Source organism: Bos mutus, chromosome 27 (assembly GCF_027580195.1).
Source record: "Bos mutus isolate GX-2022 chromosome 27, NWIPB_WYAK_1.1, whole genome shotgun sequence".
Classification (NCBI taxonomy): Eukaryota; Metazoa; Chordata; class Mammalia; order Artiodactyla; family Bovidae; genus Bos; species Bos mutus.
This window is the reverse complement of record NC_091643.1, coordinates 36,888,782-36,902,335: the sequence shown is the minus strand read 5'-3', so window position 1 is coordinate 36,902,335 and position 13,554 is coordinate 36,888,782.

Below are 13,554 nucleotides of genomic sequence, written 5' to 3'. Positions count from 1 at the left end.
TTAAATCCCTTTTTTGACTAAAGAAAACATGCTGGATGGACCATGATGACTATCTTTAGGAATTTGAGGTACTGATATGAAAAAGAATATCATATTTATTCCATACAAGTCCAGAAAACATAACTAAGAGACATATATTTAATAAAGACAAAATTTCAAAAATTAGAATTCTTAAAATGGAAGTGAGTAAACTGTAAGGTTCTTAGGTCCAGCCAGGAGTATCATCAAATAAATTCAGCATCTGATTCCTACCAGAGTGGATGTGGTTAGAAGGACCTCAGGTTTTATCAAAGGTTTTTTTTCTCCCATTGTAAAATCCTAGACACTAGAGGAGATGGTACATTGTAAAATCCCATCTCTAGAGGAGATCGCACAGCAATAAATAAATGTATTATCATCAATGGTGCTAAACTTTTGGGTAGTACTTGATGAATACTTGCATGAAATGTTTTGTATCATGTGAAATTACATTTACACATGTTCACATGCTTTAGGCCTGCTAAGGATAAAATGGATGGATGGATGGATAGATAATAAACATATAACTGAGAACCATGCATTTCACTCACAGAGAATTAGTTCTATCATATGGATATTATATTTATTTTCTCTCGAGTTATCCTCATTGATAAAAGCATTCATTCAACAGATGTTATTTCCGTACCTGTTGCTGTGTTAGGCTCAAAGTGCTGAAAATGTAGATGAAGAATATTGCCTCAAGATGTTTAAAGTCTTTGGAGGGAAGTGAGCCTTCAAAGCATCACTCACAATTACAGTTCAGTGAGACAGAGATACAGGGTACAAGGAGAAGATGGGGAAGGAATTCCCATGACAATCTGAAAGACCAGGAGTAAGGCTGGGGATGGGGAGTGTGCCAGGCAGGGCGTAGGAAGAGGCTGTGGGCAGAGAGAAGTGTTTGTAAAGGCCTATTTGGCCTGGAAAGAGGCTACTGATTACACCTCTGAATGGTGATAGAGCTAACACCTGCTAAGCTGTGCTGTGCTTAGTCGCTCGGTTGTGTCCAACTCTTTGTGACCCCATGGACTGTAGTCCACCAGGCTCCTCTGTCCATGGGGTTCTCCAGGCAAGAATACTGGAGTGGGTAGCTGTTCCCTTCTCCAGGGGATCTTCTCAACCCAGGGATCGAACCCAGGTCTCCTGCATTGCTGGAAGATTCTTTACTAACTGGTAATTAGTCCCATGTTGTTCTCTCATTGAAAATTGTCAGTTGTTCTCATCCAACTTTCCAGAATGGTTTGCTTAACCATTGTCTGTCTCCTAGGACCAGTGCTCAGGAAAGTGCTAATAAAAATGTGGATGTGTGCTGCAACTGATACCCAGAGTAGCCAAATAAATAAATAATTTTAAAAACTTTATTTAAAACAAAAATGTACTACAACCTCAGCATCATGTTAGAACTTAGTAAACTCTCCCGGATGGAGGCCCAGCTAGTTCTGCTTTAACAGTGCTCCAGGTAACCTGTCTATAACGTTAAGTTTGGGAACCACTGTTGAGCAGAGTATCTGCATGTGTTTCAGAAAAATTTTATTAATCTAAATGAATTAGAATAAACATGTAAAACTTTTTTTTTAAAGTGTGTTGTAACAGGTAAATTAATTTGAAGTGGAATGAGGATGTAAGGTTGAAAAAAACAATGAATGGACTGGGAGTCAGGCCAACTGGTTACTAATTCCAGCCCTGCCACTAAATGGTAACAATAATCACCACCAAGTAATGTTCAACCCTGCGAAGATTATGGACTTATCTTGAACCTCAGGGTTTTTCAGCCATAAAAACAAGGAGGTTATACAGGAATATTTCTAAAACCCCTTTCCAAGTCTAAAATGTGGTTCTGAAGGAGTGTTAACATTTGTTATTTGCATTATTGGGCTTCTCTGGTGACTTAGAGATAAAGAATCTGCCTGCCAATGCAGGAGATGTGGGTTCAATCCCTGGATTGGAAGATCACCAGAAGGAAAGGGCAACCCGCTCCAGTATTCTTGCCTGGAGAGTCCCATGGACAGAGGAGCCTGGTGGACTATAGTCCATGGGGTTGCAAAGAATCGGACATGACTCAGTGAGTAAACAACAACAGCAGATTTGCATTATTGAAAAATTTAATCATGTCAGTCTCTTTGCAGATGGTTTTAAACTGTTTTCTCCTCTTATGTCTTTTGAAAGTAGTGCAGCCCTTGCTGTCTGCTATTTCTGGTCCATCATTTTTAAACCTTTTCTTTCTTCTTTCCTGCTTTTGGGTCAGTGGTTGGTTCACTCCACAGTTATTTAAAGTAAGATCCTCTTTTATACATATTAAAACTTCCATGAAGACTCCTTGATGAAAACTACCCAATAGACTTTCAGAAGAAAACAAAACAAATAGCCTTCATCTAAGAGTGTGAAATATTCTGTCTTGAATGTCAAGCCAACAATTCACAGGGGGTAGAAAATAAGAAGAAAATAATGTTTCACTTAAGATTTCACAAGCTAGAGACCCAGGGAAAAAATTTAACCCTTCCCTATGTATATGGTGCTTTAGAATATCCTTTCCTTCCTTCTTTCTTTCCTTCCATCCATCCATCCAACCATGTCTCCTTCCACCTATCCATCTTCTCTTGTGCTGATTTTCTTTCTGCTGAGCAGCTTTGGCACCAAATCTTGCATTTATGAAAGTGCAGACTTCTAAAAAGCAGAATTTGTTAAGCCCCCATAATGTTTAGCGTAACACTCCAAACAAAATAATTTCTCAATTATTATAAGCTTTTATGCTTAAGGTATACAATTTTAAATTCTGTCTCAGTATAGTCTTAGCCCCAGTCAGTAAACTGGTTTTCTTCACAATTTTTGGAGCTTCTCTCCAAAATATTTTCTCTGTATTTCTGTAAGGAGGTGCCTGGAGGAGGAAATGGCAACCCACTCCAGTATTCTTGCCTAGAGAAACCCACGGACAGGGGAGCCTGGCAGGCTACAGTCCATGGGGATGCAAAGAGTCAGACACAACTTAGCAACTACACGGAAGGAGGTGCAGCTTCTGATTCACGTTTAGATTTGCTGCTTCACCTGCTCTCACTCCCTTTCTGATGTGATTTCTGACTGGGGAGCTGACATGTGGCTCTCCCTTCTTTTCCATGGAGCAGGGTTTGGCAATTCCCCCACTCCTAACACGTGTCTGGGTGATGCAGCTTCTGCTCGAGCGCCCTTGAGACCCACTCAAAGCATGCACTTGCTCGCTCTAAAACTTCAATAACCCTTCTCTGTCTCGAACAGGAAATTAGAGCAGAACGCTCTGTTTTCAGCATTTATTTGCAGTCGGGTGTGCATGCTAAGTCACTTCAGTCGTGTCTGACTCCATGACCCTTTGGACTGTAGCCCGCCAGGCAGTCATCTCACCTTTATGCTGGCCACTCTTGAATCCCTAGATGGGTCTTACCTCCTGTTAGCTGATTGTCCGGCTATTAAGAGGGACTGCATCAATAACACAAAAAGAAGCTGTCTCCAGAAATCTTCGTTTTTGTTTTGGGAGTGAGCATAGATAATTCTGATCCCTGGTCAACTCCAGGGATATAAAATTGTGAAGGCTATCTGTTCTAAAAATACTGGAAGGTATTCATTTCTGGAGAGCACATTATCTCTGGAATGTGGGTCACTATCTAAGTCTCTCTTGGAGCCAATCTTAAATATTAGCAAGTCTTTCTAAATCGTTTCTCTGTGGATAATTGTTTTGTTACAGGTCATTTTTGAGCTACTTACTGACATCACTATATACACAGTATTCATCTAATTTTACTCCCTCAACTTGTGAAATAGTTTCGTGTCCTTAAAGGGACTCCAAAGAGCCCTGGTGGCATAGTCCTTTATGTCTCAGTGCAGACAAGAATGCAGCGAGAGCAAAGTGATAGATAAGAGGTGATTTATTAGAATAGGACCCTTGTGAGGTTTACAAGCAGGCGGGTGAGAAATGCCATGCCCTGAGAACTTACTGGCTACAGTTTTATAATCAAAGGAAAAGTGGGGGAGGGGAAGAAGATATTCTTTGTCTTTCTTAAGTGGAAATGCTTCCATCATCAGCTCCTCCTCCAGGTTGAGCACGGGAGTACTTTTGTCCCTTCATGGTCAAGCTACGTCCACAAATTATTGTTTATCATGTGTGCAGAGAGCATGTCCTGGGGGTCATTGACTCACTGAGCTCACTGGGCAGATGTGGGTCTCATGCCGCCGTTGTTTTACAGTTTTGAGCCATGCCTCGTGCCTCTGCTGCACGGTTTTGTTGCTAAGCAAGCCTGCTTGGTTTTGTAGTTAAGCAAACCTGCTCTCTCAAGTGATCACTAACTTACAGGGGTCTCCTATATTTTTTCTACTTATAATCTCCTAGTAGGATTAACTATTTAAACACCTACTTTGTCCCTTCACTCTGTTCCTATCACTTGTATTTATTCTCATTTTCCTCCATCCCTTTCCCCTTTGTAAGTGCAAGTGATAGCTGCTCAGTTGTTTCCGACTCTGTGAGTGTCCCCTTTGTAAGCATAAATCAACCAAAGGGAGCATCTCCTAAGAGCTTTCTTTAAAGCTCAGATCAATTCAGGGGCCTTTGCAGTTTTTTTGTTTGTTTGTTTGTTTGTTTCTGTTCAAATAAATCCTGTGAATTTTCTGCCTATGAATAATCATAATCGCAGCAAAATAATATATTGGGTACCTAATTGTTTAATGTCTGTCTTTCTTTTTAAAACGAACGCTCCACGTGGGCACGGCTTTTCTCTTACTGTCACAGGATCCCCACCTCCTAGGCCAGTGGCTTAAATATAGTAGTTGTTCCATAGAAGCTGTTGAATTAACGGGATCCTATTACTTTATTCATTTTGCTGACTGCTCTTTGGCTGTTATTTTAATTCTAAAATGCAGTCCTTTGGCCTCCAAACTGATAGGGAACGCTGCTTTGCTAATAAGCATGCTCTTGCCCCTGTAGGCAAATCCACATGTGAATAAAGCCTTTGAAATACAAATTACTATGGAAACAGAGGTTTGGGTTTGGAAGTGGAGTGCTGAGGCTGCCCTTCTCACGCTGGAGGGAGCAGGAGTCACAGACAAATCCTGGCTCCCTGGTCTCCCCACTTTCTCACAGACGCCCCCACCACCCCCACCATCTGCCGGTATGTTCTCTCTTCAGGTGGGTTACAGTACAATTGATTGTGATTGGAATACTTAATCTATTCACTATCACAGATTAAGTTCTTGCTTGATTGTGTTACAGCTTCATCCATTTACCCTGATTAGATTCTTACTGGAAATAGAGGGATACCATCAAGCTGCCACCACGGTCAGATTCCTCAGGGTGTCTCTGAATTTCTCCACATAATCTTTTTGGCTGTTCCTTAGGGTATGTCACTTCCACAGATAACTAATCTCATCCATTACATTTTGAATCTTCCTGATTTTATTCTTGGAGGAAGACTTTATCTCAGACTCCCCCCCAGTGACCCTCCTGCCTTCTCCAGGACTAGCCACCCCTGGCAAATAACTGCTGGGGCTTGTGGAGGCCGCAGACCACTCTCCTCTTTCTTCCTTTCCTGTCTGTTCCTTGTCTCAGACGAATGGTGGCGAGAGTTACATATAATTACCAACCAACATAAGAGGACTTTTCATGAATTTTTCACCCAAAGGCCTTGGACTGAACTTTCTGTCAATGTCTTGCGTATATTGGAGGAGCAGGGCAGGCAGAGCAGAGTTTGTTAAAAATAATGATAGAAAGTTTCTCACTGCTCAATGCTACACATTAAAACAAACAAACAAACACACAATTCAGTTTATATCCAACCACTTACATTCAAGCTCACTTTTCCCAGGGTGAAGAGGGATCGAAAGTCGTTGCAAACACTTCATAGCTTGGAAGCCCTTGTCCTGCAGCATTTCAGACGTCTCTTTCATTTATACAGTCAGGCTCCTCCCCATGCTCTGTCTCCAGGTCTACGTCTAATTGCTTCCAAAGACAAATGAGAGTCACAAGTTTATAAGGTTAAATACACACAAAATTCATTTTAAGTTTATTTCTTCATGCTGCACTAATCTACAGAAAATGCAATCTCTTGACACATGACCTAAAAAACTTTACTTGAAAAGGAAAAACAAGACTACAAATAACTATACATTTTTAAAATTCAAAAATAGCTTTTCTGACATAAAGCATCGTCATTCCTAAAAGGCTTCATGTTATTCTCTTCACCTCAATGAGTGACCATGGCACATGCATTTTAGAGATGAGTAAATTCTTAGCATACCCTAGCTACCTCACGGACAGATTTAAAAACATCTTTATTTTGAACCTGTGTATCCAACAGTCATGCAGAAGTATAGAACACCATGGCATAAGCAAAACATGCATGTGAGGAGATAAAATTCAGTGTCCCAAGTGCAACTACTAAATTTCCACATCTTATTTTTGTGGTGAACTCCTACCACCTTAAAAGGATAGGATAAAATTCTCAGGCTATTTACTCTTTATGTGCTATTTTCATTATAAATGTGTTGCTCTAGACTTTGGGAAGAAAAAGCAGACATAAAAGGTAGGGAGAGAGGTTCTTGGTATCCGCACTGATACAAGCGAGACAACACAGAGAAATACAGGAAACCACAAAAAGCAGAGATCAAGAATTCAAAATGTAAGGAGCTTCTTGTCTCATTCAATTTTAAAGTCATCCCTTTATTATAGCCTAGAATAGGAATCTAGGTTCATAATGATGACACTGAGTAATCAATTCAGTAAACAGAACAACAGATGACATGTACACAGTATATTTTATATTCAGTGCCCACCACATTTTTTAGCACAGAGTGTAGGAGTTCAACTACTGTATGTTGAATAATACTGTGAAAATAAACACAGAAACGCAATCGAGATTAGGTATACTGTGCTGTGATATTTTTTATGGGACCATTTCAAGAGAATAGCATAAGGAACTTTAAAAGATACCAAGGATAAAGCAAGTGAGCTGGTAACTGAGTTTAAAAAGGGATGAAAAGCCATTAAAGATTATAGGAAAACGTCGAGAATATAGAGCTTTGAAAAATGCAGAGGTAACATGGTGTAGCAGCAGAATCCTAGATCATCTGAAACCACAGATTAAAGATTTAAGAAGGCTGTAAAGGAGACAGAGGTAGTATTTTATATAGAAAATGATTAAGATATAAATAAGACTCTCAGCATAGGCAGGACTCTGGTAAGGGCGCATATTAGGCATGTTCAAGGGTGCGTGACAGATGGAAAGGCAGAGGAGGAAATGGTAGCCTCAAGTCAAGGATGCCTTAACTACTGGGGGCCTTGGGGCAAAATAAAAGCAGGAGTTTTGAAGGAAAAAGAGCAAAGCCAAACTGCTGTCTAGCATAGCAAAAAGGAGACTGTGTTCTTTAAAGAAAGAAGAATGAATTGACATAAAAGTTCAGGAAGACGACAGATTCAACCTAAAGAATAACAGAAGGTTTATTTTTAAGGCTAGGTTTAAGACCACATATATATATATATATATATATATATATATAGTATAATTAAATGTAATTAATCATGTAAATATTGTCATCACAATTACACTGGGAGATCCAAATTCAGGCTTAATTGCTCCAATAAAGGAAGTAACTATTTAATGAGGTAAGAGTGCGAAATATTTTGAAAATTGTGGGAAAATGTACTAAGAAAGGGAGTTGTACAGTGAGAAGGAGGGGAATTTTAAGAAGGCCAAGCAGCACCTTGTTACTGGTGGCTCAGCTCCACCTTAAGGTGTGGGTGGCTCAACTTTTAATAAGGACACTCCCACTGCTCTTCTGATTACACCATATTCACTTTGACAAAATTCTGAGGATGCACTGCATTCACTTTTACCAACTGGAATCATTTTTCCAAATCTTCTCATTAACTATAAAAATAGAAATCATTGTCCTTGTTGTTTTACAGTAAATATTCATGCAACCAAAGTTTTAAAATATAACCTGGCAATTTAAGTGATTCATTACAGCAGCATAATGCTTAAGACATTCTGATTAACGGAAAACTTGAAATATTTCAAGAAAAATATTTAAATAAATGAAGGTGTCTTTAAAGAAAACCAAAGCAGTTATCATTGAGAACTACAGATTCATCTCTTTCTCTTCTTCACACAAACATCAAAATGTTATCAGACTCAAGTTCAGCTGCTGACCCCTTGAAAGCCAGTAATTCAAGAGGCAAGTGTCAGTAGAAATAAAAGGTGCTTTCATCAGAAAAGCCAGCAATCTGGGTAGGAGGTACACTCAAGTCCAGAGACCAACTCCAAAGATTCTGCTCAGCCATGACAGTGTTTAAAGGGAAGGTGGGGGTTGAGGGGGTAGGGGTCTCAGTGAATCATCCAGGCAGGAGGTTGGGTTCTGCGTTCATCTCCACTGCGTGCAGCCTGGCTGACTCCCTCTTCAGATGTTTGCCCACCCAATCTGCCTGCAGGATTGCTACAGAGGCTGTTGAGGGTGTGGGTGCATGCTGAGTTGCTTCAGTCATGCCTGACTCTGCAACGCTGTGGACTATAGCCCACCAGGCTCCTCTGTCCATGAGATTCTCCAGGCAAGGTTACTGAATTGGGTTGCCATTTCCTTCTCCAGGGGATCTTCTCAACCCAGGGATCAAACCCACGTCTCATACATCTTCTGCATTGACCAGAGGCTTCTTACCACTAGCACCACCTGGGAAGCCCTGTTGAGGGTGCAGTCTTTAAATACTAAATTCTACATCAGAATTTTTATAATCAATGAAGTTAAAAAGGAGTGAATAAATTCAACAGCATTACATGACAGAAGGGAAGATGATTAAATGGGAAGATAGAGCAAAAGAAATCACTCAAATACAGCACAGAAAGCACAATGCAGCACAATATATGGAAGATGTGAAATGAAGCATGAGACATTTAGGGTAGATAAAGCATGAAAAATATTGCCCAATAAATTATTGCTTTGCCATTGACAGTAATTTGCAATCCAATAAAATAATGCTTCAGTTCAGATCAGTTCAGTCACTCAGTCGTATCTGACTCTTTGCAACCCCATGAACATCAGCACGCCAGGCCTCCCTGTCCATCACCAACTCCCAGAATTTACCCAAACAAATGTCCATCGAGTCAGTGATGCCATTCAACCATCTCATCCTCCATCATCCTCTTATCTTCCCACCTTCAATCTTTCCCAACATCAGGGTCTTTTCAAATGAGTCAGCCCTTCACATCAGGTGGCCAAAGTATTGGAGTTTCAGCTTTAGCATCAGCCCTTCCAATGAACACTCAGGACTGATCTCCTTCAGGATGGACTGGTTGGACCTCCTTGCAGTCCAAGGGACTCTCAAGAGTCTTCTCCAACACCACAGTTCAAAAGCATCAATTCTTCGGCGCTCAACTTTCTGAGTCCAACTCTCACATCCATACATGATCACTGGAAAAACCATAGCTTTGATTAGATGGACCTTTGTTGGCAAAGTAATGTATCTGCTTTTCAATATGCTGTCTAGGTTGGTCATAAATTTCCTTCCAAGGAGTAAACATCTTTTAATTTCATGGCTGCAATCACCATCTGCAGTGATTTTGGAGCCCCCAAAACTACAGTCAGCCAGTTTCCACTGTTTCCCCATCTATTTGCCATGAAGTGACAGGACCAGATGCCATGATCTTCGTTTTCTGAATGTTGAGCTTTAAGCCAACTTTTTCACTGTCCTCTTTCACTTTCATCAAGAGGCATTTTAGTTCTTCACTTTCTGCCATAAGGGTGGTGTCATCTGCATATCTGAGGTTATTGATATTTCTCCTAGCAATCTTGAATCTAGCTTGTGCTTCATCAGCCCAGCATTTTTCATGATGTACTCTGCATATAAGTTAAATAAGCAGGGTGACAATATTCAGCCTTGATGTGCTCCGTTTCCTGTTTGGGACCAGTTTCTTATTCCATGTCCAGTTCTAACTGTTGCTTCCTGACCTACATACAGGTTTCTCAAGAGGCAGGTCAGGTGGTCTGCTATTCCCATCTCCTTCAGAATTTTCCACAGTTTATTGTGATCCACAAGTTGAAAGCTTGGCATAGTTGATAAAGCAGAAATAGATATTTTTCTGGAACTCTCTTGCTTTTTCAATGATCCAGCAGATCTCTGGTTCCTTTGCCTTTTCTAAAACCAGCTTGAACATCTGGAAGTTCATGGTTCATGTATTGCTGAAGCCTGGCTTGGAGAATTTTGAGCATTACTTTACTAGCATGTGTGTGATGAGTGCAATTGTGCGGTAGTTTGAGCATTCTTTGGCATTGCCTTTCTTTGGGATTGGAATGAAAACTGACCTTTTCCAGTCCTGTGGCCACTGTCAAGTTTTCCAAATTTGCTGACATATTGAGTGAGGCACTTTCACAGCACCATCTTTTAGGATTTGAAATAGCTCACCTGGAATTCCATCACCTCCACTAGCTTGGCTCATAGTGATACTTCCTAAGGCCCACTTGACTTCACATCCCAGGATGTCTGGCTCTAAGTGATTGATCACACTGTCGTGATTATCTGGGTCATGAAGATCTTTTTTTTTGTACAGTTCTTCTGTGTATTCTTGCTGCCTCTTCTTAATATCTTCTGCTTCTGTTAGGTCCATACCATTTCTGTCCTTTATCAAGCCCATCTTTGCATGAAATGTTCCCTTGGTATCTCTAATTTTCTTGAAAAGATCTCTAGTCTTTCCCATTCTATTTTCCTCTATTTCTTTGCATTAATCACTGAGGAAGGCTTTCTTATCTCTTCTTGCTATTCTCTGGAACTCCACATTCAAATGGGTATATCTTTCTTTTTCTCCTTTGCTTTTTGCTTCTCTTCTTTTCACAGCTATTTGTAAGGCCTCCTCAGACAGCCATTTTGCTTTTTCGCATTTCTTTTCCATGGGGATGGTCTTGATCCTTGTCTCCTGTACTATGTCATGAACCTCCATCCATAGTTCATCAGGCACTCTGCCTATCAGATCTAGGCCCTTAAATCTATTTCTCACTCCCACTGTATAATCATAAGGGACTTGGTTTAGGTCATACCTGAATGATCTAGTGGTTTTCCCCCACTTTCTTCAATTTAATTCTTCAAATTAAGAAATGCTTAGATGTTAAAAAATTTTAACTTACAATTAACAGAATAAAGTTAATACAGATAAAGACAGAGAATGAGAGAGAAGAGATATTTTTAAAAGTGATGAAAATTTTAAATATATGGTGATCTTTATCATATCTTTATGAATCATCAGATTTAGAAGTACAGTGAATTTCAAGCAGAACAAATAAGTAAAAATAAATCCACACATAGACACATTATTTGGATAATTAATGACACCAAAGATAAAGAGTTCCAAAAACTTTCCTGAGAAAATAAGTTGCACACAAAGTCAGGAAAATTGGACAACAAAATTAACTCTCAACAGCAACTACTGAAGCTAGACACAGTATAATTAATTCTTCCAAGAGGAAATAGCTATCAATTAACAATTGAGTACCTAGAAAAATTCAATAATGAGAATGAAATTAAAAACATTTTCAGACATAATTTGAGGGAGATATTCAGCATACATCTTCATCAAAGGGGCTTCTTTCCCTTTCCCTTTCTCCATTTCTCATTTTTTAAAATATGTAGCACAATAATGTGGTTTAGAATTCCAAAATTCAAAAGGATATAGCATTAGAATCTGCTGATTCTCAGCAAATCATTTCTCCCAAGGACAGTCATCATGTACTTGGAATGTGTGTGTTCTGTGTGTATCTTTAAAAAGATACATTATAAATATATAAGCAAATGTACATACATTATTTCTGCTCCTACATTTTGATGAAACGCTGTAATATTTCATGATAGACGAGGATTGAAAGATGCTTAGTTGTGTCCAACTTTTTGTGGTGGACTGTTTCTCTGTCCATGCAATTCTCCAAGCAAGAATACTGGAGTGGGTTGCCATTTCCTCCTTCAGGGAATCTTCCCAACCCGTGTATCGAACTTTAGTCTCTTACACCTCCTGCATTGGCAGGTGGATTCTTTACCACCAGCCACCTGGGAAGCCCATAGTATTCCATGATAGGGTTTTGTACAGTCCATTTATTACTAATGTACATGAAGGCTGCAGTAAGTCACCTTTCACATAAATACAAGTGGTAATAAATGTAAGACAAATTTCTTTAGGTAGAATTATTAGATCTAAACTGTATTCCAATGCAGCCTATCTTATATCTATTTACCTCTCTACTGGAAACAATAAAATGACAACTGCTCCTGCATCCCCATCAAAATAGTTTTTAAACAGGTTGATCATTGCCAAACTGATAGAAGAGTTTAATTTTAACCTGCATTTCTTTTATGATCTGTAACACCCAGCACATTTTCATGTTTGAAACTTATATTATCTTTTAGGTGAGTTTTTATACCCATCTTCTATATTTGTATTTTTGGGAATTTACTTTTAAGGGCAGGCTTTATCTAAATTCAGTTAGCTCATGGTGTTGTTATGGGTTGGAAAAAGATTCTTCAATTTTTAATGTCTCTTTTGTCATTGCATATAATGCTTTTATACATGCAGAAAATTTTAATATATTTAAATATAATACTTAAAAAATGTTATGACTTTTGCTTTTATGTCATATTTAGAAAGGCTTTACCTTTTAGATAATACAGTTTTATTACTTATGCCAGTATTTTATCCATTTAGAATCTGTTCATATGTAGGTCAATTGATATATTGATCTTTCATGGCATCACTTATTTATTATTCATTTTTTAAAAATTGAAATACTGTGACCATATAATACATTTCCACATATTTTAGAATATTCCTGGAGATTTTATTCTATTTTCATGATGTTAATATTTATTCATGCTTTAATACAGAAAAGTTAATGATTTTACCATTGACATGTTCTTATTTTTCCAATAAAATTTTGAATTTAATTTGTTAGTTCTAAAGCTTGTTTTTTGTGAGTGTATTAAATACTCACTATTAGAAAGCATCACTACGAACAAAGCTAGTGGAGGTGATGGAATTCCAGTTGAGCTATTCCAAATCCTGAAAGATGATGCTGTGAAAGTGCTGTACTCAATATGCCAGCAAATTTGGAAAACTCAGCAGTGGCCACAGGACTGGAAAAGATCAGTTTTCATTACAATCCCAGAGAAAGGCAATGCCAAAGAATGCTCAAACTACCACACAATTGCACTCATCTCACACGCTAGTAAAGTAATGCTCAAAATTCTCCAAGCCAGGCTTCAGCAATATGTGAACCGTGAAATTCCAGATGTTCAAGCTGATTTTAGAAAAGGCAGAGGAACCAGAGATCAAATTGCCAACATCCGCTGGATCATAGAAAAAGCAAGAGAGTTCCAGAAAAACATCTGTTTCTGCTTTATTAACTATGCCAAAGCCTTTGACTGTGTGGATCACAATAAACTGTGGAAAATTCTTCAAGAGATGGGAATACCAGACCACCTGATCTGCCTCTTGAGAAATTTGTATGCAGGTCAGGAAGCAACAGTTAGAACTGGACATGGAACAACAGACTGGT